The following is a 24,575-nucleotide window of genomic DNA, read 5'->3' as shown; positions in this document are numbered from 1 at the left end:
TTATTTAAAAGGCAGAGCATCCTTGGTGAGAGGAGTTGAGGACCATTGGGTGGCTATGGAAAGCCGGATGGGAACTCCAAACCCAGCCCCGTAACATACAGTCATGGGGAGTTGACTCTGGGTATGCATGAGCCATCGCTAGGTAGTTAGCAGCAGAGCAGAGCTGGAAATAGTTTTAAGTTTCCTGCCCAGCATTTTTTCACCAACACACACAAACTCCAATTGCAAATATCATGTCTAAGAAAATCAAATGATATGAAAAGTACATCTTTGGGTGGATTGCCCTAGGGCATTCAATGTATATTCAATAATGGGAGGTCTTCTGATTCTGTACAAGTAGGTCATATCTATAATAAACTTAGCTAATAAATTAGGAGTATCTCATATACTCACTAGGAGAATTGTTCATTTTTTAAAAAGACATGATATACTTATTTCTCAAATGAATCTTCATAGTCCAACCAAGTATAACTAACTGATTTATTGACCAAGCTAGTCTATTGGGTGTAAGCAGAAAGCAATATTACTATCATTTATTAGCATCTCTTTACATTCGCTTCTTCCCCCTTTTGGATAAAATTCCAGAATGAACTATATTTTTTCCAGCCATTTTCAGGTATTAGAATATTGAGTCTTCTAGAAGAAAACCTAGAAGAACATGTGTGTGTGTGTGTGTGTGTGTGTGTGTGTGTTTATTGGGGATAGAATCTAGGGGCATTATACCTGTGAGCCACTCCCAGCCCCGTATTTTATTTTTAAACAGAGCCTTGCTAGGTTGCTGAGGGGCCTCACTAAGTTGCTGAGGTTGGCTTTGAATCTGCAATCCTCCTTTCTCAGTCTTCCAAGTACCAGGATTACAGGGATGCACCATCACACCCAGCGTAGGAGAGCATAGCCATATATGAAAAGATTGATCAATTGGACTTCATTGAAATTAAAAGCATCTGTTTATCAAAGGCTTCTAGAAAGAGACTAAAAGGCACACTACAGATTCAACAGATGACTTACACATCCTTTTTCAGATAGTCAGCAAAGGACTTGTACCCAAATTATGTAAATAACTCACACAAATCAATAAAAAACAATTAGGTTCCGTGAAAACATGGGTAAGGATACGAACAGACACCTGATAAAACATGATTTCAAGATCCGTAGTAAGCACATGGGAAGGGGTCCAACATCATAACTCATCAGAAAAACGTAAACTGAAGCCACAGCAAGACGCTACTGTACTACACAGGGATCGGAATGGCTAAAATATAAAAGGCGTCGGTAACAAATATCACTGCCGATTTCTACTTACATCCGTCGCTGGTGAGAACAAGTGGACGGTGGTTCAGGTACTTTGGAACTTGCTGTCAGGATCGACTGATGCCGAACAGGCCTAACCTGTGAGCCTAGCTTTTCTCTCAGGTGTTTCCCTAACAGAATAATGTATATGTTCAGGACTGTTCATTGCAACTTTAAAAAAATAAGCCAAAATGGGGAAAGCTCAAATGTTTCTCATTAGGAGAAGGGATCAATAATTGGTGATATATTCATAAAAATAGAACAAAAATAGGAATAAGAAAGATGAACTATTGCCCCTATAAAAGCCATGGCTAACCCCCACAGACATAATTCTGAGCAAATACATCAGGTACCAATGAGTCCATACATACAATTTCATGTTTATGAAGTTTAAGATAAGGAAAAGTGATGTGTGTTGATAGGCATCGACTTGAAGGAAATAGGAAGACTCTTTCTGTAGACTAGAAATGTTTTAGATTTGGATTTGAGTAGTTATTACCCAGGTATTCACAAGTATGTGTGAAATATAGGGTCCTTTTGTGTGTGTGTGTGTGTGGTACTGGGGGTGGGGGTGGAACCCAGAGGCTTTCTACCTCAAGGCTATACTCTCGGACCTATTTTATATTTTATTTGGAAACAAGGTCTCACTAAGTTGATGAGAGCCTCACTCAGTAGCTGAGGCTGGCTTCGAACCTGTGCGATCCTCCTGATCTCAGCCTCCCAAGCGCGGGGATTACAAGTGTGTGCCACCACGCCCGGCTGACTCATAGGGTTCTAATCTTGTCAGTGGATAAATCCATTGATGGGTTAATGGATTTGTCATATCAGGTGGTGATGTCAGATTATATGTGACCCTCTCTCTACCTCCCTTCCTCCCTCCCACTGCCATATCCTGAGTTCTGCAGATATGATCTAGCCTACTATTGACTGAAACCTCCCAAACTGTGAGCAAACAATTCTTTCTTCCTCTAGGTTGTAGTCATCAGGTATTCGGGGTCACAGCATTGAGACCGTTGATTGAAACACCTAGTTCTTCTAATGCCAGAACTTCAATCTCTTTTCCAAGTGAAAAAATTCCCCCTTCTTTTACATATCAACTGATAATAATCTGCAGCAGGGAAGAGAGTTGTGATAGGCTTCTTTTCTTGCCCTTGTTTTGCCTCCTCCCCTTTTCCTGAGCTGCTGCCTTTGTCCCTTCTGGAAGCAGGCACAGGGGAAGGAGGGATTTGAGAGGAACAGGTGGAGTCTCCTGTGTCTCGAGTTGCAGTCTGGCTTTAATAGCTGTAATCTGGCATTGACGCCCTTTGATGTCCACATTTCTAAAGGCTGGCTCCTTCTCTTGTGCTTCTGCAAGTTTTTCAGTGTTCCTGCCTCATTAGGAGTATCCTAATCCAACACTAGGCCTGGGCAACGATCCTTTTAGAACCATGACAGCAGCTCGTGGCCCCTAGTGATCTGTCTCTGCAGGTGGAATCCTGGTCAGGATGATTCAGTCCATGGGTTTCCTGACTCATGTGAAATGGACACATCTTTGCTGGGCCGGTGGAGAGCTCATACTTGCTTCCATTATAGCCCTGTCCCCTTCCCGCCTCTCAGCCTCAAGCTTTTCCAGGAGGGAACAATTCCCAATCCCTAGCATTATCCTCTTCTCTCCCCCTAATTCCAGATGACATGTTCTCCAAGTGGTTCTCACTGACCTTGGATAAAAACCACCTGGAGAGGGGATTGGGTATTTATAGTCCAAAGGCCATTCTCAGCAAAGAAGTTACTTCTACCAATCTTATTTCTTCTGTGTGTATATAGCTGGAAAGTGGGTAATGGACTTGTGGAGCGCAGTGAGTATTTTAAACTAAACTGGGAGACAAATGAATGGTTTCTGCCTAAAAAAAGAAATAATCATCCTTATCTCCCTGCCTTCTCTGCTTGTTGGATTTTTTTTTTAGTAAAAAAAAAAAAAGCTTTCTAGAGAATACTGTGCAGTTGCTTTTGTTCTTTAAATGTTCCACTTCAAAAATACTTCAGGCAGAAGCATGTCCAGTGGTGCATGCCAGTAATCCCAGTACTTGGGAGCCTGAGACAGAAGGATCACAGGTTTGAGGACAGCCTCAGCAACTTAGCAAGACCCTGTTTCAAATTAAAAAATGGAAAAAGAGCTGAAAGCTTAGCTCAGTGGTTGAGCACCCTCTCAGTGTTCACCCCCACCAACACACACATATACATACACACACACACACATTCAGGTAGAAAATGAAGATTGGGAAATATAGACTTATCATGGATGCATATAATTATACAGACCCATGAATTACTCCCTCGTACTTCCTCATAGTCCCTCAGTCTTTGTTTCCACATTGGTATTACCTGTTTTATACTATTGCCATGAGAATAAAAAAATCAATTGTATATATCTGGAAATATGCACATGCACATATATTCGCATATATTATGACATATATTTCCCAGAACAAAGTACACAGCTAGTAGTTAGTTACTTTCTTTCCTCTTGGATGATATGACTTTTCATTAGCTTTCATATATATATATATATGAAATAGAAATATATAGAAATAAATATATATTAAAGAAAGATAATGAAAAGTCATATATATGTGCACACACACACACACACACACACACACACACACACACACACAAGGAATTGAATCCAGGGAGACATTCTGCCTCCACAGCTGGCTAAAGCAGTTTTCTTTAGTTATAGGTTGTGGGCAGAGTCAAGACAATACCATAGGATTCATTATAAAGATGTATCATTTCATTGCAAGTATATTATTTGGAAACTTTTAACATTGGTGCATCATATTATCAACTTAACCAGCTGTGGTAAAAAAAAAAAAAACACACACACAAGTCTAGAGGTAGAAAGATCTGGATTCCAACCCCAGCCCCACAACTTCTAGCCCTTTGTTTACTCAGCAGTTTGGGAGAAAAGACAAAGGCTTGTGATGCTTAGTTAGGGGTGAGAGAACAGCAAGGGAAGCAGATAATAAGCAAATTACTAAACACACGGCCAATTGGTGATAAGCTTTCTAGACAAAAATAAAGCAACATAAGGCAATAGGAACTAGTAGGAGAGGTGATGCATGGGGCCAGGCAGTGGGTAGGGTTGCAGATAGAGTGGTCAGGAAAAGCCTTGTAAGAAGCTTCAGTGAAATGAGGAATATCTAGAGGAAGAGGGAAAAGACAGAAGTGTAATATTCCAGAAGCCAAACAATGTGCGTCTAGGAGGAGGAAGCAGTGGGCTGTTAGCCCTCGTGTTAAGAGGGTCTGTAGGAGTCTTGTGACGCTGGACAAGTTATTTACCTCCTGGAGCAATTATCAATCATATATTTTTGAAGACTGAGATAATTTATGGCAATCACGTTCCACCTAATAAACAGGTTACTGAAGATTTTCTCCACATTTGTTCTGTGTGAGACCATTTAAAAAAATCTTTGTGAAATCATTTTAGTCACCTTTGATTGATTTATTTTATGTAGTCACGTCATAATGCAGTTTGTTTGTTTGTTTGTTTGTTTGTTTATTTTTGCGGGTCTGGGGATGGAACCCAGGGTTTTCAACCTCTGAGCTACACCCCCAGCCCTATTTTTTATTCTTTATTTGAAACCGTGTCTCACTGAGTTGCAAGGGGCATCACTAAGTAGCTGAGGCTGGCCGTGACCCTTATCCTCTGGTCTCAGTCTCCTGAATGCTGGGATTACAAGCCTGCGCCAACAAGCCCGGCTTTATTTATTTATTTATTTATTTATTTATTTATTTATTTTGCAGTACTGGGGATGGAACCCCGGGGCATTATACCTCCCATCTACACCCCCAGCTCTATTTTTTATTCTTTATTTTGAAAGAGGGTCTCACTGAGTTGCATAGGGCCTCACTACGTAGCTGAGGCTGTCTATAAACCGTGATCCTCCTGTCTCAGCCTCCAGTTTATTTATTTTGTATAGTTTTATTTTTTATATAATCTTTTCATCATACAACTCACACATAGGCACACACAGCCCTTGGTGAGTTTTCCGCTCCCTCCTCACCCCATCCTTTGCTCCATACAAGATTGGCACTGTATTCGTAAGCAGTCTCTAGTGAGGTTCTGAATTTGTAAATGTTTGATTAACCATGTGTGTAACCCAAAATATGGAAATCAATAAATCAAACTATAATAGTCGTAGAATTATAACTTTGTCTTTTTTAATGCACTACATTAGTAATAAGTGGTTAATCTGTGTATGGTGGGTCTAATTGGCATGGGATTTTTTTTACATATAAACTGGCAAAAACAATTTGTCTAAAAATATTAAGAGCTGAGAAAATAAAATATTTCGGCATTCATTGAGATTTGTTTTACTAAATTCTACTTTCTTTGAATGTAGCAGCAAATTAATCCCATTTTTAAATCTGAGAAATAAGAGAATTGATTTGGTTCTCATCTCTTATCAATCATTTCCTAATATCTTAGCACTGATTTTTAAATGTGTTTTTAATGTTACAGAACTTGGCTAGGGAATACGGCATGAGATCTAGCCTGGATAGTCCTGGCACACTCTTCAAAGTAATGTCAACGTATGGTATCTTAGCCAGGCGTGGTGGCGCATGCTTGTAATCGCATCATTTGGGAGACTGAGACAGAAGGATCTGGGTTCGCGGACAGCCTCAGCTGCTTAGTGAGGCCCTTTGCAACTCAGTGAGATTTTGGTTCAAAATAAAGAATAAAAAAGTAGGGCTGGGGGTATAGCTCGGAGGTAGAATGTCCATGGGCTCCATCCCCAGTACCACAATAAAAGAAAAGTATGGTATTCTTGACTACCTCGCGATATGTACATGTCAACTTAAATTATTATTCTATAAAAGTCAAGCATTGCCGGGCGTGGTGGCGCACGCTTGTAATCCCCGCACTTGGGAGGCAGAGACAGGAGGATCGTGCAGGTTCGAAGCCAGCCGCACATGCTGGCTTACGAGACCCTGTTTCCAAGTAAAAATGTAAAAATAGGTCTGGGAGTGTAGCCCGGAGGTGGAAGGGCTTCCAGGAACCCCTAAAAAAAAAAAAAAAAAAAAGTCAAGCATTAAAAATTCTACCGAGGAGGAAGTGTTGAAGGAGGATATACCTTCAAGAACACGTGGTTCTGGAAAATTTACATAAATTTAAGTGATATGTTTTTATGTGCTGTAGTTATCTACAGAAGAAACCCATATGCTTTTTGAAAGCATGGCTATTAGATGTTTAAAAGCTTGTCAAATACCTTCCAGGAAAGGAAATAAAGTCATTTTACTTAAGGTAAATCATTTTTCCAAATCTTCTCAAGCAGATTTATGTGGTACTGAGAGAAAACAAGAATTCTTTCTTTTGTGTTTAAATACACAACACACCAGCTGCTACCCCAGCTATCCACTAGAGAAAGAGCAAATAACTAAATTTCTGCAGCAATGTATACAACTAAATTTATTGAAATCCCACTGAAAGCTTTTGCTGTGTTGGTATAATGGGGGAAATTCCATGAGATATCTTAGATTACATTTAATCTTCATGGTCCTTGTGCTCCTGGGTCAGTTTGTAAACAGGGCTTCATTCATTTAGGATAAAAAAAACTTACACCTCGGAAGCCAGTTCGTTTTGGTAATTTCAAGACATTGTATTTCAAATAACATGACTACTTCTCGTTGTAAACACTGAATCCATTGAATTTGGTTCCGAGAGGTTGAAGCTGGGTGACCCCCATTTGTTATTTTTCTTCAAACACATAAGAAGTGAATTTGTGTCGTAAAGTGTATGGTTTCGAGGAGCTGATGCCAGCCTTGCTTGTATCTGTTTACAAGCCTTTTCCCCTTTAGTTACATTTCTGGTTTCATTTCCAGCACATTTTTTAACATTCATTTTTCATTTATTATAAAAAGTCAATATCTGGATTGAGAATTACTAATATTTTATTTCCTGGATCTTCCTCTTTTCACCTATCCTGTGCTTCCTAAGATTAGACACAATCAAATGTTTTTGTTCCTCTTAAGAAATCCCTGACAGGCCCATGACACTGGCTACTGCTGTAGCTGTACATTTCTATACATAATTGATGAGTTGGGGCCAAGCAGACAGCGCCAGTACACAAGCAATATAGATTACCATACAGTGAGGGTTTTAGGTCTTTGAATTTTCCATTTCTGAATAGAAATAACTCCTTGCTAACAAAAATTCCACAAGGAGTAAGTTTACCATAGTAATAAATATTCTTCAGAGAACAAAGCATTCACCAGCATTAGACGATTCGGATGGTCTTAAGATCCTAACTTTATTGCCCTGTCTTCCACTCCCACCATGTCTCAACTTAGCAGCACTGGTGATGTTTGGTTTGGCTGCCATTTGGGTTATGAGGTGTTTCTTAATCTAAGCATCCTTTTTCCTTTCTTTGATTTATTAGACGAGAAGGCTAGTAGATACAACCGAGGATTTTGTGAGAGATTCGCGGTGAGGGGTGGCATTTGCTGGGTCCCTTTCACTGAGCCTTCGTGAGCACACGGTCTCATCTGTAGGCCGCTGTACTCATTGTTGCCAACCCCCTCACCCTCACTTCCACCCCAGCCCCAGCCCAGGCCACTTTCTAGCACCCCACCCCCACCCCCACCCCCTCTACTCTTCTCAGCCATTCCCTCTCAAGATGCGGATCTCAGCTAGATGGCATCTCTTTGAGAGGCCCTGTGTATATCTATATAGTATATAGAGAGTATATACTTCTTTAAAAAATATATATATTAGGCCAGGCGTGGTGGGGTACACTTGTAATCCCCGCATTTGTGAGGCAGAGACAGGAGGATCGAGCAGGTTCAAAGCCAGCCTCACTGGCTTAAGAGACCCTGTTTCCAAATAAAATATAAAAAAAAAAAGGTGTCTGGGACTGTACCCTGGAGGCAGAAGGGTTTCCAGGAACCCCAGTACCATATATATATATATATTTTAGATATAATATATAGATATAATATAATTTTAGATATAATATATAGTTAGATAGATTGTATGTGTGCATGCGTGTGTGTGTGTGTTACTGGGGATGGAACCCAGAAACATTCTACCTCCGAGCTATGTCCCCAGACCTATTTTATATTTATTTTGAAACAGGGTCTCGTTAAGTTGCTGAGAGCCTCACTAAATAGCTGAGACTATCTTCAAACCTGTGAGATCCTACTGTCTCAGCCTCCCAGGTACTGGGATTATAAGAGTGTGCCACTGCACTCAACTAGAAGCATACATTTTTAAGAATGCTACCATAACAGAAAAGTAGACTGAAATTATGATTTTTATTTATCTACTTATAAAACTATATTGTGATTTCAAATGACCAAGTTGACATAAATAAAATCTGTGTTAGTAAAGAAATAAACATAGCTAAAAAGTAGCGATTCAAATCAATCTATTCAGGGCAAGGGTGTATATCTCTTTAATTCTGAGATTTTTGGTTGCTTTTAATATTTATAATCTAGTAGTAGATGTTTACCTAAATAGTTAGTTCTAGATATCAGAAGAGAATATCATCTCTTGTTATTAGTTCTTGGACTACTCTTAAACTTTCAGAAAAAAAGAATGCACAAATATTTCCCCCTTTTAACCAATTTAACATATAAAGTTACTAAAGCTTTCCCATAAAATGGTTACTTTTTTTTTTTTTTTTTTTTTTTTGGTGGTACTGGGGTTCCTGGAAGCCCTTCTACCTCCGGGCTATACTCCCAGACCTATTTTTTACATTTTTTAATTTGGAAACAGGGTCTCCTAAGCCAGCGCAATCCTCCTGTCTCAGCATGTGCCACCACGCCCGGTAAATGGTTACTTTTTAATACCGCATAATTTCAGAACGCATTCTACAATTTAAACATACTTAAATGGGATGCTTATCAAGCCAATAAAGTGAGACATTCGTTTACAGATTGGCTTCCTAAAGTTTGTAGCTTAGTCATTGATTTCTACATGCAATAATTTTGAATTTCAGTCTCACAAATGGATACTAGGCCCATAAACACTTTCCATCTACCAGAGAACTGAACAACAGTTTGTTGCGAGATCTATGAACTCAGATCCTCACTTCAGAAATGGCCGCTTGACCTCTTTATGCATTGGTTTCTTTTTAAATAAAGGTGATACTGTACCTGCCCATTGGATGGTTTTCAGACTTATATCACACCTGCAAAGTGTGTAGAATAGTGTCTGGCATGCTTGAGAAATAGGACCTGTTGTTATTATAATAATTAATCAGTTCTAGAAGCAAGAAACCACTGGATCCTTTACTCGAAACAACTGAAGCTGGGCGCTAGAGTGCACGCCTGTGATTCCAGCTCCTTGGGAGGCTAAGGCAGAGGGATTCCAAATTGGAGATCGGTCTGGTCAGCTTAGTGAGACCCTGTCTTAAAAATAAAATTTAAAAAAAGGTCTGGGGATGTGGTTCGGTGAAGAATGTGTCCAGTGGGATAGGACAATTGTGAAAAAATTAAATGTAATTAACATTAAGTATTTTAATAACATGTTATTAACATTACTATGAATATTAATAATAATATGAATCCACAATTAGAATTGTGCTAGGATCAATGGGACCCTAGCACTTGCCTGGCACGTGCAAGCCCCTGGGTTCAATCCCCAGCAACACACACACACACACACACACACACACACACACACACACACACACAAAGTTAATGGGGTCCCTACATGCATCTACGTGTCCCGGCACATCACTAGGTGTAAGAAATACAAGATGCAGTAAAAATAAGCATGGTCTTCGCCTTCATAGACCTTATGGCCTAGTGGAAGAGACATAAATAAAATCACATAAACCTACATAAATTTGCAACCGTGATGCATGCTAAGGAGACCCAGAGTGCCACGTGAGAGCATGGTCAAAGTAGTTGATATTGGCAGGCAGCCTTCCTCAGTAACTAAAGGAAGCCAAGTTGGACCACAAGGGGAGAACCATCCTTCTAGAAGGTTCTCCCCTTCTCTGGCATCAGAGTTTAAAGCGAGATGCTTCCTAAGCCAAGAAGACTGTCATCCGGATAGCACTGCAGGTAGTCTAGAGAGTGCTCGGAAAGAATTTAAGCAGTGTGGGCCTAAGCTATTTCTAACTGTTCAGCTCTTCTTCCATGTATCGAACTCACCAAATTCTCCAGGAATTCCAAATGATGCTTAGGGTTGGTGGAGACCCTCGCCAGTGTTCAGACAATATGAGCCTTCAAATTCCTGAAGTATGGTCTTCTCTGCCCGGGCTCCCGGTGTGAGGCGCATTCCCCACTCATAGGCAAGTACGATTTCCACATGGCTTCCTGCGAGCATCAGGTCACTGGCTTTCTGTGGCACAGCCTCCCCTGGAGACGGCAGCTTCACAGCGCCCATCTCTTAACAAGGACTGATTTGTCAGGTGTGGCTGAAGTAGCGAGAGGATTGCTGGGCCTCCGTGGTCTCTTCCAGTTTAGAAATGACGGGACTTTATATTATTTTCCTGTGTGGCTTCAAAGTGCTTTCCAAAGGCAGCTAAAAATATTTGGGATGATGCGTTGCTTAAAAATTCGTTTTGCTGCCGGGCGTGGTGGCGCACGCTTGTAATCCCCGCGCTTGGGAGGCAGAGACAGGAGGATCGCGCGGGTTCGAAGCCAGCCGCGCGCACTGGCTTAGGAGACCCTGTTTCCAAATAAAAATGTAAAATTAGGTCTGGGAGTGTAGCCCGGAGGTAGAAGGGCTTCCAGGAACCCCAGTACCACCAAAAAATAAAAAAAATTAAAAAATAAGAAAAAGGCCTCTCAGCCCGTGCTTCTGTTTGAGCCAGTAGCATCTTGGACAGTTAATGCTTTTAATCACTATAGTTTTTTCTCCCAAATCATTAGTATTTTCTGTTCTTTAAGGAAGGACATACATAAGTGATAAAGTACAGCTGAACAGAAGGACAGCTGAAAGGTCATTTGAACAGAAATTTGGGGGTTCTCTTTGAGCTATCCCTGTCGTTCATAGGTAAATGCTTAGGAACATGTTAGGCTTGGTTAGCGGTGCCAGACAAGTGACCCTCCGACCACACACAGACCACAGACATGTTTCTTTGGCGTGCATAGTGAGGTGTGTGCACACATTTACACATGCATGTCTGTGTGTGTTTGTGGTATTTTCATCTGAATTTGAATAAATATATTCTGTGTTTTCTGGGCCAACCCCGCTCTCTGTTGTCTCACCCATTGCCCGATTCATACATTTACTTGTCAATCTGCCTGCTGCCAGCAGCCGAATTAACAACTCTGTGTAAAGAAGTCCCATCAAGACACAACAGAAAAGTAGAATCCAAGAAGATGGCAGTATTACTGCGGTGTGAGAAATCACCTGGTAGAAATTTCTTTGACAATAATGTGTAATGACTGATAGTTTTTACTCTTGGATGTATACAAAAATAACTTTAAAAGCAAATGAGATCCCAGCACTTGGGAGGGAGCCTGAGACAGCACTGCACGGGTTCAAAGCCAGCCTCAGCTACTTAGTGAGGCTCTCAGCAACTTAGTGAGACCCTGTTTCCAAATAAAGTATATAAAATAGGTCTGGGTTCCACCCCCAGTAACACGAAAAAAATTAAATAAATAAATAAATAAATAAATAGAATTTTTAAAACTTTTTTAAAAAGCTAATGAGAAATAATGATTGTTTGGAAAGAAGGCCTCCAAATTGCACTTATTATATGAAGATATTTGAAGAACTTCACACATCTAAGACATGGAATTATGAAAGGGGGTTGAGTCTTGCTGGAAAATGCCATTTATCAAAACTTTTACTTTTGCTTTATGTTACTTTTATTATGTGTGTGGCATTGGTTTACCTATACACAATATTTAATATACATTTAAATATATAGAATCAAATACAACTAACTTGTAAAAGTGTAGAACTTGGTAGCTGGCTTATCTGGAAGGTCCCACAGCGCCACCTAGTGCCTTAAATTTTATTTTGCATAATATTTTTATAAATTCTAAAATTCTGGTGACCGCATTTTTAACCCAAATGCTGAAACAAATATGTGGTTTATGCAATATTACAAAAGCAATGCTATGAACTCTTACATGTTTATTGAAAAATTTAAGTGGAGCTAAAAATAGATGATTATGTAGCAAAGCCAATTATAAATTTTCATGGTTAAAAAATACTAATGTTTCCAAATCACAAGCAGAGATACTCGTCGGAAGATTGTTATAATTGTGTGTGACAGACTGAAGCTTTTGGAGAGGTTTTGTCCAGAGCAGGTGATTATTCCTTTTAATTTTAATTTTTTGTTTTATAATAAATTAAAGGTAGTTTCCTCGGACTGTTTTTTGAATCCTGAGTCTTCACCAGAGATCACAGCTCTTATCAATTATAGACAATATTGTGTAAACATTTTTAAGCTAGAATTGTGAGGTTATTTGGGGATGGATAAAATACTTCTACCTTAAAAAAGTAAAATGAATCAAATTAACAGATAAGGTATAGTTATATTCTTTTATGAAAAGCTCTAAGGAATATACCAAATAAAGCTATTTACAGAACACCGTGTATAAGTATTCTCTGAAGGAAAATTTAAGGTTTTTTTTTTCCTGGTAGTGAGAATAAAACTCAGGAGTTTTCTACCCAGGGGCTGTGGCTATACCCACCGCTCTATTTTATTTTCTATTTTGAAACCGATTCTCACTAAGCTGTGGAGGGCCTCACTAAATTGCTGAGGCTGACTGCGAACCTGCAATCCTCCAAAGTCCAGGGATTACAACCATGCGCCTGCACACCAGGCTCAAGAAAACTATAAATTTGAATGATTTACAAAGTCTAGATGAATGGGCTGGTGGATAGAGAAAGAGACGAGTACTGGTGTGCTATGTTTGTTTCTGTAAGGAGTCGCAAGAATCTGTTAATGTCTCTGGGTTGAACGGGGTGCTAGAAATTTTTGTTTAATTTCACACATTTATGTACAACTAAAATTTTTGTAATGGGATTCGTGTATTATATTTTAAGATTACTAAGGCTGATTTGAGCATGAAAATTATAAGCCATTTAATTTTTCCTTGTAATTTTTGTATGAAATACAAAGACCAATGTTTTAATTTTAAAAGGACACTAGTTATGAGACAGGTAAGCCTTCATGTTAAAGGCTGATCTCTTCAAAAGGCTTTATAAGCCGGGCGTGGTGACGCACGCCTGTAATCCCCGCGCTTGGGAGGCAGAGACAGGAGGATCGCGCAGGTTCAAAGCCAGCCGCGCGCGCTGGCTTAGGAGACCCTGTTTCCAAATAAAAAATATAAAAATAGGTCTGGGAGTGTAGCCCAGAGGTAGAAGGGCTTCCAGGAACCCCGGTATCACCAAAAAAAAGGCTTTATAATACGGTATTTTCTGTTATAGAGCATATAAAACTCCAAGAAGGCAGAGCATTTCGTAAGTTCTGTTGCACTGTATTTTGGACTTCTAGAACAGTATCTGCTACACAGCAAGTGCTCAGTAAATAGGTGTTGAATTAGCCAAAGGATGAAAATATATTACATTATGTCCAAAATACTTTAGTGTATACTCTGTAGTAATGACATGTATTATAGTAGAATTGTGCTCTATTAGTATATATATATATATATATATATATATATATATATATATATGTAGTTACATTCTTATGTCTGAGGCCATTAAATATAAACACCAATAAGAATTAGTTCAAAGTTTATAGTATCAAAAGTACTCTATTATATACCTTTACATGTTTATACATGTTCAGTGTTTTCTTCTGCTTTTTGGTCTATTCTTAATAAGAGAATATAAATTCATATTAACTACACTTAAAAGTCTTGAAATTAAATCAAGATGATCATTCAAGAGCAGGACTCAGATCAAATCCCTTTTGTGTTTTAATTGCTGGTAATTCTGTTATGGTGTCAGTGGTTGCTACTTTCAAAATTCCTGCACTTACACTTATATATGTTCGTTATTCACTAAATATACTCAATTCCTAATACCTTACTTAAACTTATAGTTACTTGTTAGTGAAATCCATTCCTAAGCATAAATTATATTGTTTCATTTTAAACAGGCAGTGTGATTCTTACTGTTGTGTGTAGAGATTTTTTTTTTTTTTTCTGTCAAAGTGTGTAGAAGTTGCCCTCTACTGGGGAACTAGAAAAATTATGTTGACATGGCCTTTTCAATTTCTTTAAGGACTCTTAGTTAAATTCATTAAGGTCATTTCCAAGATGATCACTTCTTGTGAGTTCTCTCTGGCACTTGTAAATTCCAAAGATATTGAAGTGCTCAGCAGAGTACATTGAAAAATAAATATCTGATGTGAATATACCTACATTCAGTTCTGATTTTTAAAATTCTTAATTTTTTTTCAACACAGTTGTTAATGTCTAGAAGTAACTGTGTTGGGATGCGTCTTTACTAAAAGATTAAGGGGAATTGGCCATATATTATGCAAAATGAATCAGTGCTATCTTTAGCAATCTACCACAGGACATTTGGGGACAAAAGTCTTGAGTACTCTGAGAGTTCCTTTAGCTGGCTCCTTTGTATTTTCCTGGTCGTAAGGTAAAATTTTGTTTATGACAAAGTGATCGACTTATTCTATTAGTTTGATCCTTTTAATTCTAAAAAAAAAAAAAAAATCACGATCATAACGGCAGCCCGCTCACCATTTTCTAAGCAGATACAACTGTTTCTTCCTTCCCTTCTCTGCCTTCTCTTCTGTCTCTTGCTCAGACAGGCTTCAGGGAGACTGCCTGCGAGAAGTTCAGAGCCTGAGTCTCATCTCTGTGTTGTTCAGACACCACTACCATGTTTTCCTTCTCTTGCCTGCTGATATTTAATAAAAAATAAACATGTTAGTAAGTAGAAACCAGTTTAAAACTAATGTTGACAGCGGACGTGAGTTGGGGAAAGAAGACTCCCCAGAGTCTACCTGAATACCCCAGGCCCCCTGTGCCTCCCAGGTGGGATGCGGGGACCTGGGGTGCTCACATGGGGTGCACCTCTTTCTTAGGACTGTTGGGTGGCCCACCTCCTTCTCTTGCCTGAGGCCTCTCTGACTCACAGGGTTCAGAGCCATTTGTTTTCCTAGACTGCAGGAACTGTCTTGGCTAAGGAATATTATAAAAGCTAGAGTAAAGCAGGCTATGGATATATGAGACAGGGCAAGTGGAACGCAGCTGTCTCCACTATTTTCTCCACCTTCTACTCAATATTGATCGCCACAGCGAGGTCTAACGGCAGTGCACGCGGTCACTTACACACATGGAGAAGGGGTGGCCAGGCCGTGTCACACTGTGCATTTCATGCGGATGATCGGTCTGGCTTTTTGTCTGTTTGTCTAGGTTAAATGTTCATTATAAATCTGGACACTAATTTTGATTAAACTGTTATTTTGTATGTCTTACTTAAGAAGAAATAAAAATTTATAGAAGTTTATTTATTTATTTATTTATTTAGTGATAATAGGATTGACCCAGGGGCTTTCTGCCTCTGGCCTACACTCCCAGGCCTATTTTTTTTTTATCTTATTTTATTTAATTTATTTATTTTTGCAGTACTGGGGATGAAATCCAGGGGCCTTCTACCTCCGGGCTTCACTCTCAGGCCTTTTTATATTTTATTTGGAAACAGGGTCTCACTAAATTCCTGAGAGCCTCACTAAGTAGCTGAGGCTGGCTTTGAACCTATGCAATCCTTCTGTCTCAGCCTCCCAAGCGTTGGAATTACAAGCTTGTGCCACCACACCTGGCTTATTTTTTTATATTGAAACAGGGTCCCACTCAGGGACTGGCTGAGGCTGGCCTTGAACCTGCGATCCTCCATTCTTAGTCTCCCAAGTACTGGGATTACAGGTGTGCTCTGCCAAACCTGGCTTAGAAGCTTAGCACCCAGGGGCCTGCAGGAAGCCCCTTTCCAAAATCTCCCACAAGTCACTTGTTCCATTTTTTCTCTGTTCCTATTGGCTCTCATTTTACCCTTTCTCCGTCTTCAACATAGGTACCTTGCTCCTGCAAAATTTGCAAAAAGGTTCTCCCACAACATTGTTGTTCATTCATGGGCTTCTTTAGGGCGTGGGGTGGGGATTAGAACAGCTGTTGTAAGATTTGATCCCCTTCAGAAAATTTTCTCTAGTTTAGTCGGGCGTGTCGGCACGCTTGTAATCCCAGCATTCGGGAAGCTGAGACATGAGGATCCGGGTTCACAGACAGCCTCAGCTACTTAGTGAGGCCCTCTGCAACTCAGCGGCACCCTGTTTCAAAATAAAGAATAAAAAATAGGGCTGAGGGTGTAGCTTGGAGATAGAATGCCCCTGGATTCCATCCCCAGTACTACCAAAAAATATATATATATATATATATGTGTGTGTGTGTGTGTGTGTGTGTGTGTGTGTAAAAATTTTCTCTAGTGTGTCCTAATTTTCCTCTCCATGTCCTTTTTTCTTTTCCTTTCTTTCTTTCTTTCTTTCATTTTGCCTTACGTGCATGAAAACTAATATAATACAGGTAACAGCTTCAGGATTTTACATGTGAGCTTTGCTCTGCTCCAGTGGTTATAGGAGGCAGTGTGGTATTGGGAATAAAGAACTGGGCAGGGGATAAGAAACACGTAGGTGCTAGTTCTTGTGTTTCTGCAAACTCTGAAGCCTTTTGGGCCTCAGCTTCACAATCTGTAAAATGAGATAGCAAATTTTCTCTAACGTCCCTGTGAGCTGCAATTTTTTGACGTCTCTAAATGTCAAAGAATTCTTCACCAGAATATAGACACATCAGGGTAGAGCCCAGGGATTCCGAAGCAGGAGTGCATGGCCTGCTTCCCATTTGGCCCCTACTACTTGTGATTGCTCTACACGTTTTCTCTCTGTGCAACTCAGTTTTCTCTTCCTGAGGACTGAATGGGTTAATATATATATATATAGATATATAAAGAGCAGACAGAGAACAGTTCCTGGTATACAGTAGGCGTTCCGTAGAAAGGCTAGCTATTTTTACAAAAAGAAGGGTCTTGAAGCATCTCAGAAAGCATGTGCTTCTCATTGAATGGATATACTGCTCCTGAGAGAGGTATTTGTGGACACACGTCCATTTATTCATTCATTTGTTCATTGGTTCAGGAAAAAAATTGAGTAAGTGATTAGTATCAACCAGGCAGTCTTCTGTTATTAATATCAATGGACAGAATGGCAGATACACGTTAAACCATGTAAGCACTGGGAGTAAACACCCAGTGTTATTCCAGGGACTGAGAGTTACTGGCACAGTAAGTTTCCCTCTGCCATTGATATATGTAACCTTTGATTTTAATTTGTATTTTTTTGTATTGATTTTCTACAATCCATTTCCTGAATATCTTTTTTAAACTTCTTGTTTTCTTTTTGTACTTTCTTTTCTTTCCTTTTTAATGCCTTCCCCCACCCACTCGGACCATCTCCTGGTCTTTCGACTTTTGCTTTTATTTCTTTACTCAGGTCTGCCTCTTGATATTCCTCACTGTTTAGCTACACTCTCTTGTTTTTCTCACCTGTAAAATAGGGAAAATCAGATTATTTACTGGGAGTGTGTGTGTGGTGTTGGAGTTTAAACCCATAGCCATTCTACCCATGAGCTATACTGCAGACCTACTGTATTTTTAATTTGTAAATAAGGTCTCACTAAGTTGCCTAGAGCCTCGCTAAGATGCTAAAACTGGCCTCAAACCTACAGTTTGAGTTCTGGGATTGCAGGTATGCGCCACCATGCCCTGGTTCTTACTAGGGTTTAGAGTAGATAATGTTTAAAACACACTTAGTACAGTTCCTAGCACATAATGCACCTCAGTAAGTGTGGATGATTGTTATGATGGTGATATTTGGTACTAATTGGTGATTAGTGATTTTATTTATTTATTTATTTATTTATTTATTTATTTATTTATTTTTGGTAGTACTGGGTTTCCTGGAAGCCCTTCTACCGCTGGGCTACACTCCCAGACCTATTTTTATACTTTTTTATTTGGAAACAGGGTCTCTTAAGCCAGCGCAGCTGGCTTCGAACCTTTGCTATCCTCCTGTCTCCGCCTCCCAAGCGCGGGGATTACAAGCGTGCACCACCACACCCAACTTTTATTCTTTATTTTCAAACAGGGTCTCACTGGGTTGCAAATGGCCTCACTAATTAGCTGAGGCTGTCCTCGAACCACGATTCTCCTGTCTCAGCCTCCCAAATGTTGGGATTATAAGTGTGTGCCACCGCGCCTTGCTTTCTTTGGGTTTTAATTGAATTTCAAACTGATTTTGTCAGTCTTGATCTGGATAAAAACAGCAAAGTCAGCAGTTAATAGTTTCATGTGGGTCAATGAGTTTACATAGCTTAAGAAGATTTACTTTTCCACTGAAAAAGTTGAAGGATAAATCATGAGTTTGAATGCTGCCTTTCAGGAATTTTAATGCCTATAATTATATTAGTTGTCATTAGTAATATCCATGTTATGCCTCTTTTGTGTTTTAGAGTTTATTTCTATTTAATATTTTTGATTGGCAAAAATAATGGAGTACAGCCAGGTCTGGTGGCGCATGCTTATAATCCCAACACTTGGGAGGCTGAGACAGGAGGATCGCGGTTCGTGGCCAGACTCAGCTACTACTTAGTGAGGCCCTTTGCAACTCAGTGAGACCCTGTTTCAAAATAAAGACTAAAAAATAGGGCTGGGGTGTAGTTCAAAGGGAGAATGACCCTGGGTTCCATCCCCAGAACTGTAAGTAAGTAAGTAAGTAAGTAAATGAATGAATGAATGAATGAATGAATAAACAAATACATTTCATTTAAAGAATACAATGTGATGTTTTGATACATGTATACAATGTGGAATGATTAAGCAAATGTATTCATTCATCTCACTCACCTAGTATTTTTTTTTTCTATTGAGACATTTGAAATTCGTTGTTGGTTTTTTGACATATACGTTAATATTGATTCTTTATCTGCTATACAACTCTGGATATTAGGACCCCTGACCTCCACTCCTCCTGCCTGCTGCTCAGCACCCCACTTTTCCCCTCCCCACCAGCCTTTTCCTTTGCTCCATCGTCTTTGGGAAGGAGAACCGTCTTCAGATTAGAAGTGGTTAAGTCAGCATCGGCAAAAGGGAAGTAGACCCGAGATAAGCAGACTGTCTGTTGGGCCAGACAGATGACTTCATGGGGTCTTGAAAATACTCAGATTTGAGATTGCTGGATTGTATCTTTGACAAATGACAGAATAGGAGCAGAATCGACAGCTGGGGATGTGAAGATACCACTGCAAGTATATACACATACATAGGTATATACATGTATATGTCTGTATGCTTATATGTCATGTATATTTATATGGGGAGAAAGTAGATTGTACCTTGCAATTATATATTTGTATTTATATATATTATATACATATGTGTGTATATGTATATATTTGTATATGTGTGTGCATATATACATATGTGTATATATTTGCATATACATATAATTAGACATACGTGTATATTTATTTACATATATATGTGTATATACTTGCAGTGGTATCTTCACATCCCCAGCTGTTGATTCTGCTCCTATTCTGTCATTTGTCAAAGATACCATCCAGCAATCTCAAATGTTATACTTATATGGGATGTATATTTATGTGCAAAGATTGTACTTTGCAATTATATGTTTGTTTGTTTATATATATGAGAAGGAAGTAGATTGTACATACTGTTCACTAGCGATTTTGGTGTCAGTTTAGGAAAAAAAATGAATGATTAGCTAATGACATCGTGGCTTCTAAGGAGTTACAAAGGGATGTGTTGTGATGTGTAAAAGTCAGTATGGGTTCAATAAAAGCCAAGTTATTAAAAAATAAAAGTGTGTTACACATACTTCCTTTTGAAATAAAATCGTGAATTCAGGGCAGTCCTCTGGAGCAGAGTTCTGCCAGCCGTGGCCCTTGGGCGCCTGTGGCTGTGCCGGGCCCTTGGGCGCCTGTGGCTGCGCCGTGGCCCTTGGGCACCTGTGGCTGTGCCGGGCCCTTGGGCGCCTGTGGCTGCGCCGTGGCCCTTGGGCACCTGTGGCTGCGCCCGGTGGTTTACCTGTTGTCCTTGGCTGCTTTCCAAGCGCAACAGCAGAGAGGAATAATTGCGCCAGTATGTCCTGCAAAGTGTGAAATAATTATTATCTGGCCCTACACAGGGCCAGCCTCGCTCTAGAGTCTAAATCTACTCTTCTCGAATCATAATAAGGCTACAGGTTACGTGAGGGTCTTACAAAAATGCAAATTATGCTATAGTAGGTCTGGGGTGGAGTCTGCAATCTAGCAGTTCTGATGGGCTTCCAGGTAATGCCAGCGCTGCTGGTCCTCAGACCACATGTCCATCTAGTGAGGCTCTAGATTAAAAGAAAAATAAAGAGTGGACCCCCTCCCCATTTAAAAACGAGATAAAAATAATAAATTACAAGTTGGAAGAAGCCCAGTTGGTGGAACTCTTACTTGTTTGAGTGATTGTTCTAGGACTATCATCTTGAAGGGAAATTTTTTTCTGGCCACGTCAAAATGATTATAATTTCCTTGTATGAGGATATTAGCTCAGTGATGATATTTAAAGGCAGCAACAATGAGCTTAATAACTCATATATTTAGAGGACCAACTTCAGCCGGGTCGTTCTGCTGGACATTTCCTCTGTTGTAAGACAATCGTCTGTGTACTTGTGGTTTGGCACATTTTTCAAGCAGAATACCGGCTGTTTATAGTTTTCCATTATCTTGTTAAGGATGTTTAGCTAGCTAACGGCCTTGGAAAGATACAAATAGCATCGCTCTCAGGAGCAAAGGGCAGGCTTGCTTTCTGGCCATTATAAAGGATTCAGGCTCCTTACGTTCAGTGTTCCTTCCCTGTAGCGCAGCCCGCTGCCCATGCGGGCCTCCACCAGAGCCCTCCGCATCACCCTTCTCGACTTGGGGGCGAGAGGAACCGACACCAACATCATGCACAGACTGCGTGCTGTGCTGTGATTGATAAAACCCTCGGTCTCTGACCAGGAGCCCCGTGTCTTCTGCCAGGGCACATGGACACGTGGCAGGAGAACTTGTGATCTTCCAAGTATGAGTCTCACACCCTTGACAATTTTAGACATCCTTTTCTATAAGTCATAAAACAGGTCTCCGTCTGCTGACTTTCCCTTTCTCTGTGTGCCCATCTTCCCCTCGATAAAACTCTTTATCTTCTACTTAAGAAGCTCTTAGAGGAAAATCCCGTCACCTTTCTGACATCAAGCATGCAAGCCTGCTTCATCTTACCTGTTTTACCCTTTCCTCCTGCAAGGAAGAGCCATCTGTCTCACCTTCTACGGCTAAACCCTCTAGCTGCTGCCTCTAGGTACCGTAATGGGTAGCACTCCTTTTCTTAATGAATCTCCATTCCTCTGACCCCTTTTTTATCTTTTCTATGAATGTGGAGAATCCTCATTTCTCCTTTCCAAAACAAACAACAAAACAAGGAACAACAAATTATATTTATTTATTATATCTAGACTTCTGTTGTTTTTTTTCGGGTCTTGGGGATGAAACCTAGGGGCATTAGACTTCCGAACTACATTTGACCTCCCCTGCCCTATTTTTATTCTTTATTTTGAAACAGGGTCTCACTAAGTTGCAGAGGGCCTCATTAAGTAGTAGCCAAGGCTGTCCCCGAACCAGGATCCTCCAGTCTCAGCCTCCCAAATGCTGGGATTACAAGTGTGCACCACCACGCCCGGCTATACCTAGGCTTCTTAATGAGTTATCTGAGCTCTTTCTCTTTCCCCTTTTCCTCCTTAGCTCTCAGTCCACCCCGGTGTAACTTCTGCACGAGTCGTTTCATGGAAATTTCTTCCTTCTAGGCTTCCAAGAAGCTTCAGCCTACACTCTGTGTTCCCTACCTTGTCTTCTCTGTAGCAAAAAAACGCCAACCATGTGCCAAGGACTCCATCAACTCTATTTGCCACGCAGACTCTACCGTGAGCCTCATCCCATCCATCCTACTACTTAGAGTATCTCCATTTGGAGGCCTTGCAGACACCTCAAACTTATCATCTCCAGCGCTCCCGTGGCTCAGTGGTCACTCTGTGATTTGATTAAGCACTTTTTTCAGAAGATGAAGTAAAATCCTTCCTTTTTTGTTACCATCAACCCCATACTTGGTGATGTAACCAGCGTGCCCTTCAGATACTTCTTGCCTCTGTTAAGTCTTTCTATCTAGATCACCACGATTCCATTGCCCAGCTCAGATCAATCCTGACGAGAGTCTATGCTGAGCAACCCCTTAGTTAGTCTCCCTCCCTTCAATTCTCGGCCTTAATCTCTTCTCTAAACTGTACCCGGAGTGATTTGAACCTAACCACAGACATCACGCCATTGCCCCGGCGCCTCTTCCACTCTAACTTCTTTCGGTAACTTCTTTTGGTAGTTTTGCCTTGTTTGAAATGAACCCCAGACTCCTTGCCTCAGACTGCCAGGCCTTTCTGCTTCGTCTGACTTTTAACCTCATCTCTCACAGATGCCCCCTGCACACACGCACATGTGCACACACACACACACACACACACACACACACACACACACACACAACTATTCCGCATTTTCAGTGTCTGTTCTCTTCCCTCTGCCTGGTGCCTCTCCTCCATCCCTCTTCTCTCGCTTCCTCGGCCTGGTTAACTACCATTCTCCTCTCGGTTCTCTTCCCCTTTGCTCTGAGCACTCACTTAGCGACCTCAGAGGCTCATTGTAACACACATCAATTTATTGTAATTGTTTATCTGTGTTTGCTAAAAACTCTGAGGACATTGGTTGTCTACCAGCCATTCGCCACCGTGCTCCGTGCCTGACAGGCCCCCATGCAGTAAATAGTCACTAAGTAGGTGTGTATTGGCCGTATCGGTGACAGATTGAAATCTAAAAAGATAATAGGCCAAATCTAATAAGGTGATATGAATACAAACAAGACCCTTACTGTGTGTCTGAAAAGCCACAATCTTACGAGAATAAGACAGTAGAGGCATTTCTTACTGGAAGTGCCCAGGTGACAGAGGAACAAGGTTGCACTGCTCTCCATGACGGGCCTGGGGGCATGGACCCTGTGCTCGCCTTTCCTCTCTGCACCAGGGCTCAATACATGTTTAAGTAAATGTAGTGTCACTGAGGTGGGCAGCTGCCGCGCCGGCAAAGCTCCCAGGGCGATAATACTTCAGCCCGGTCACCGCAGCCCAAGGATTGGGCCTTGGCTTCGCATGTCCAGACTCCCAGGTGTCACTGGCGCACGTCTCTGTGGCGATGCTCTAGGAGACGAGACGCCAGCTAGTTAGCATGCTCGCTTCCTATCAGAAGTGCTACATGGAAAGTAAAATTACTATCAATAGTTTTCTTAGCAAGCGTGGTCTCAGACTCGAGAAAATGAATTGGATGTTATGAGTGACTAGTGCAATCTAACTCTAATACTTAAGCAATGAGAGGTATCTCCACTCTAGCTCAAAGGACCTAGTAAGCAAACCAGAATATCCTATTCATACTAACTAACTAAATAACTAACAGGATACCCTGTTCCACATGCTGCTAATGTTTAATTTGGGCTAGACCGGGGTCTCCAATATCCCTCACATCCTGTGGAAGCTGAGTTAATGCAATCTCCTGGAAAGAGCAGGCTCAGAAGTCAGCTTTAGTGCCCATGTGATCACTGTGGTTATTGCAGCAAAGCCTCTTGACATCATTTTCTATTAAAAATACAATCAGAAGTTCACTTCCATTTTGCTTTTCCCCTCGTCGCCGAGAGAAGTACATTCAGGGTTTTGTTGTGGTTTTTAATGCTATTCAGGGTTTCTTGTTTGTTTGTATTTTAATGCAACTAAATCTCAGGATCTCAGACTTGACACCTCTTCCCTTTCCACTAACGCCATTGAAATATATTCACCCAGTCATTCACATTAGAGGTGTAAATGGATTTTCTGAAGGTTTTACAGGAGACATTGAAAAACCATCACTTTGTGACTTGAGTTTCAGGTGTTGCAGTCCAAAAGCTTTATACACCATCCCAGGTGCAAGGATGCTAAAAACTCTGACTTGACCTTGAATCTGCAGGAAGGGTAACATCTTTTGCTAGATGGGCTCATCTCTTTGTTGTTGATTTTTGGTTGCTTCCATTTGTATAGAATTTATAGGAAAGAGAAAAGAGATGGAATTCAATTGAGCCTCTTATAAACACCGGAGAAAATAACATTTTATCTGACTTTCCAGCATTCAGTGATTATCTCTGTCACCATTTGAAG

The 24,575-nt window shown here is 40.5% G+C and overlaps 1 protein-coding gene across 4 annotated transcripts in view; it reads left to right on the top strand.

Annotated features, from left to right (window-relative positions):
- SLC10A7 (solute carrier family 10 member 7) overlaps positions 1-24,575 on the top strand; it is a gene marked incomplete at both ends in the record, with an annotated part of 258,607 nt that overhangs the window by 156,211 nt on the left and 77,821 nt on the right. The gene's annotated exons all lie outside the window — the stretch shown is intronic.

The sequence above is a fragment of the Muscardinus avellanarius genome (assembly GCF_963383645.1).
Source record: "Muscardinus avellanarius genome assembly, chromosome: 6".
NCBI lineage: Eukaryota > Metazoa > Chordata > Mammalia > Rodentia > Gliridae > Muscardinus > Muscardinus avellanarius.
Note: the sequence above shows the minus strand (reverse complement) of the source record. Positions and strands in the feature narration are given on the sequence as shown.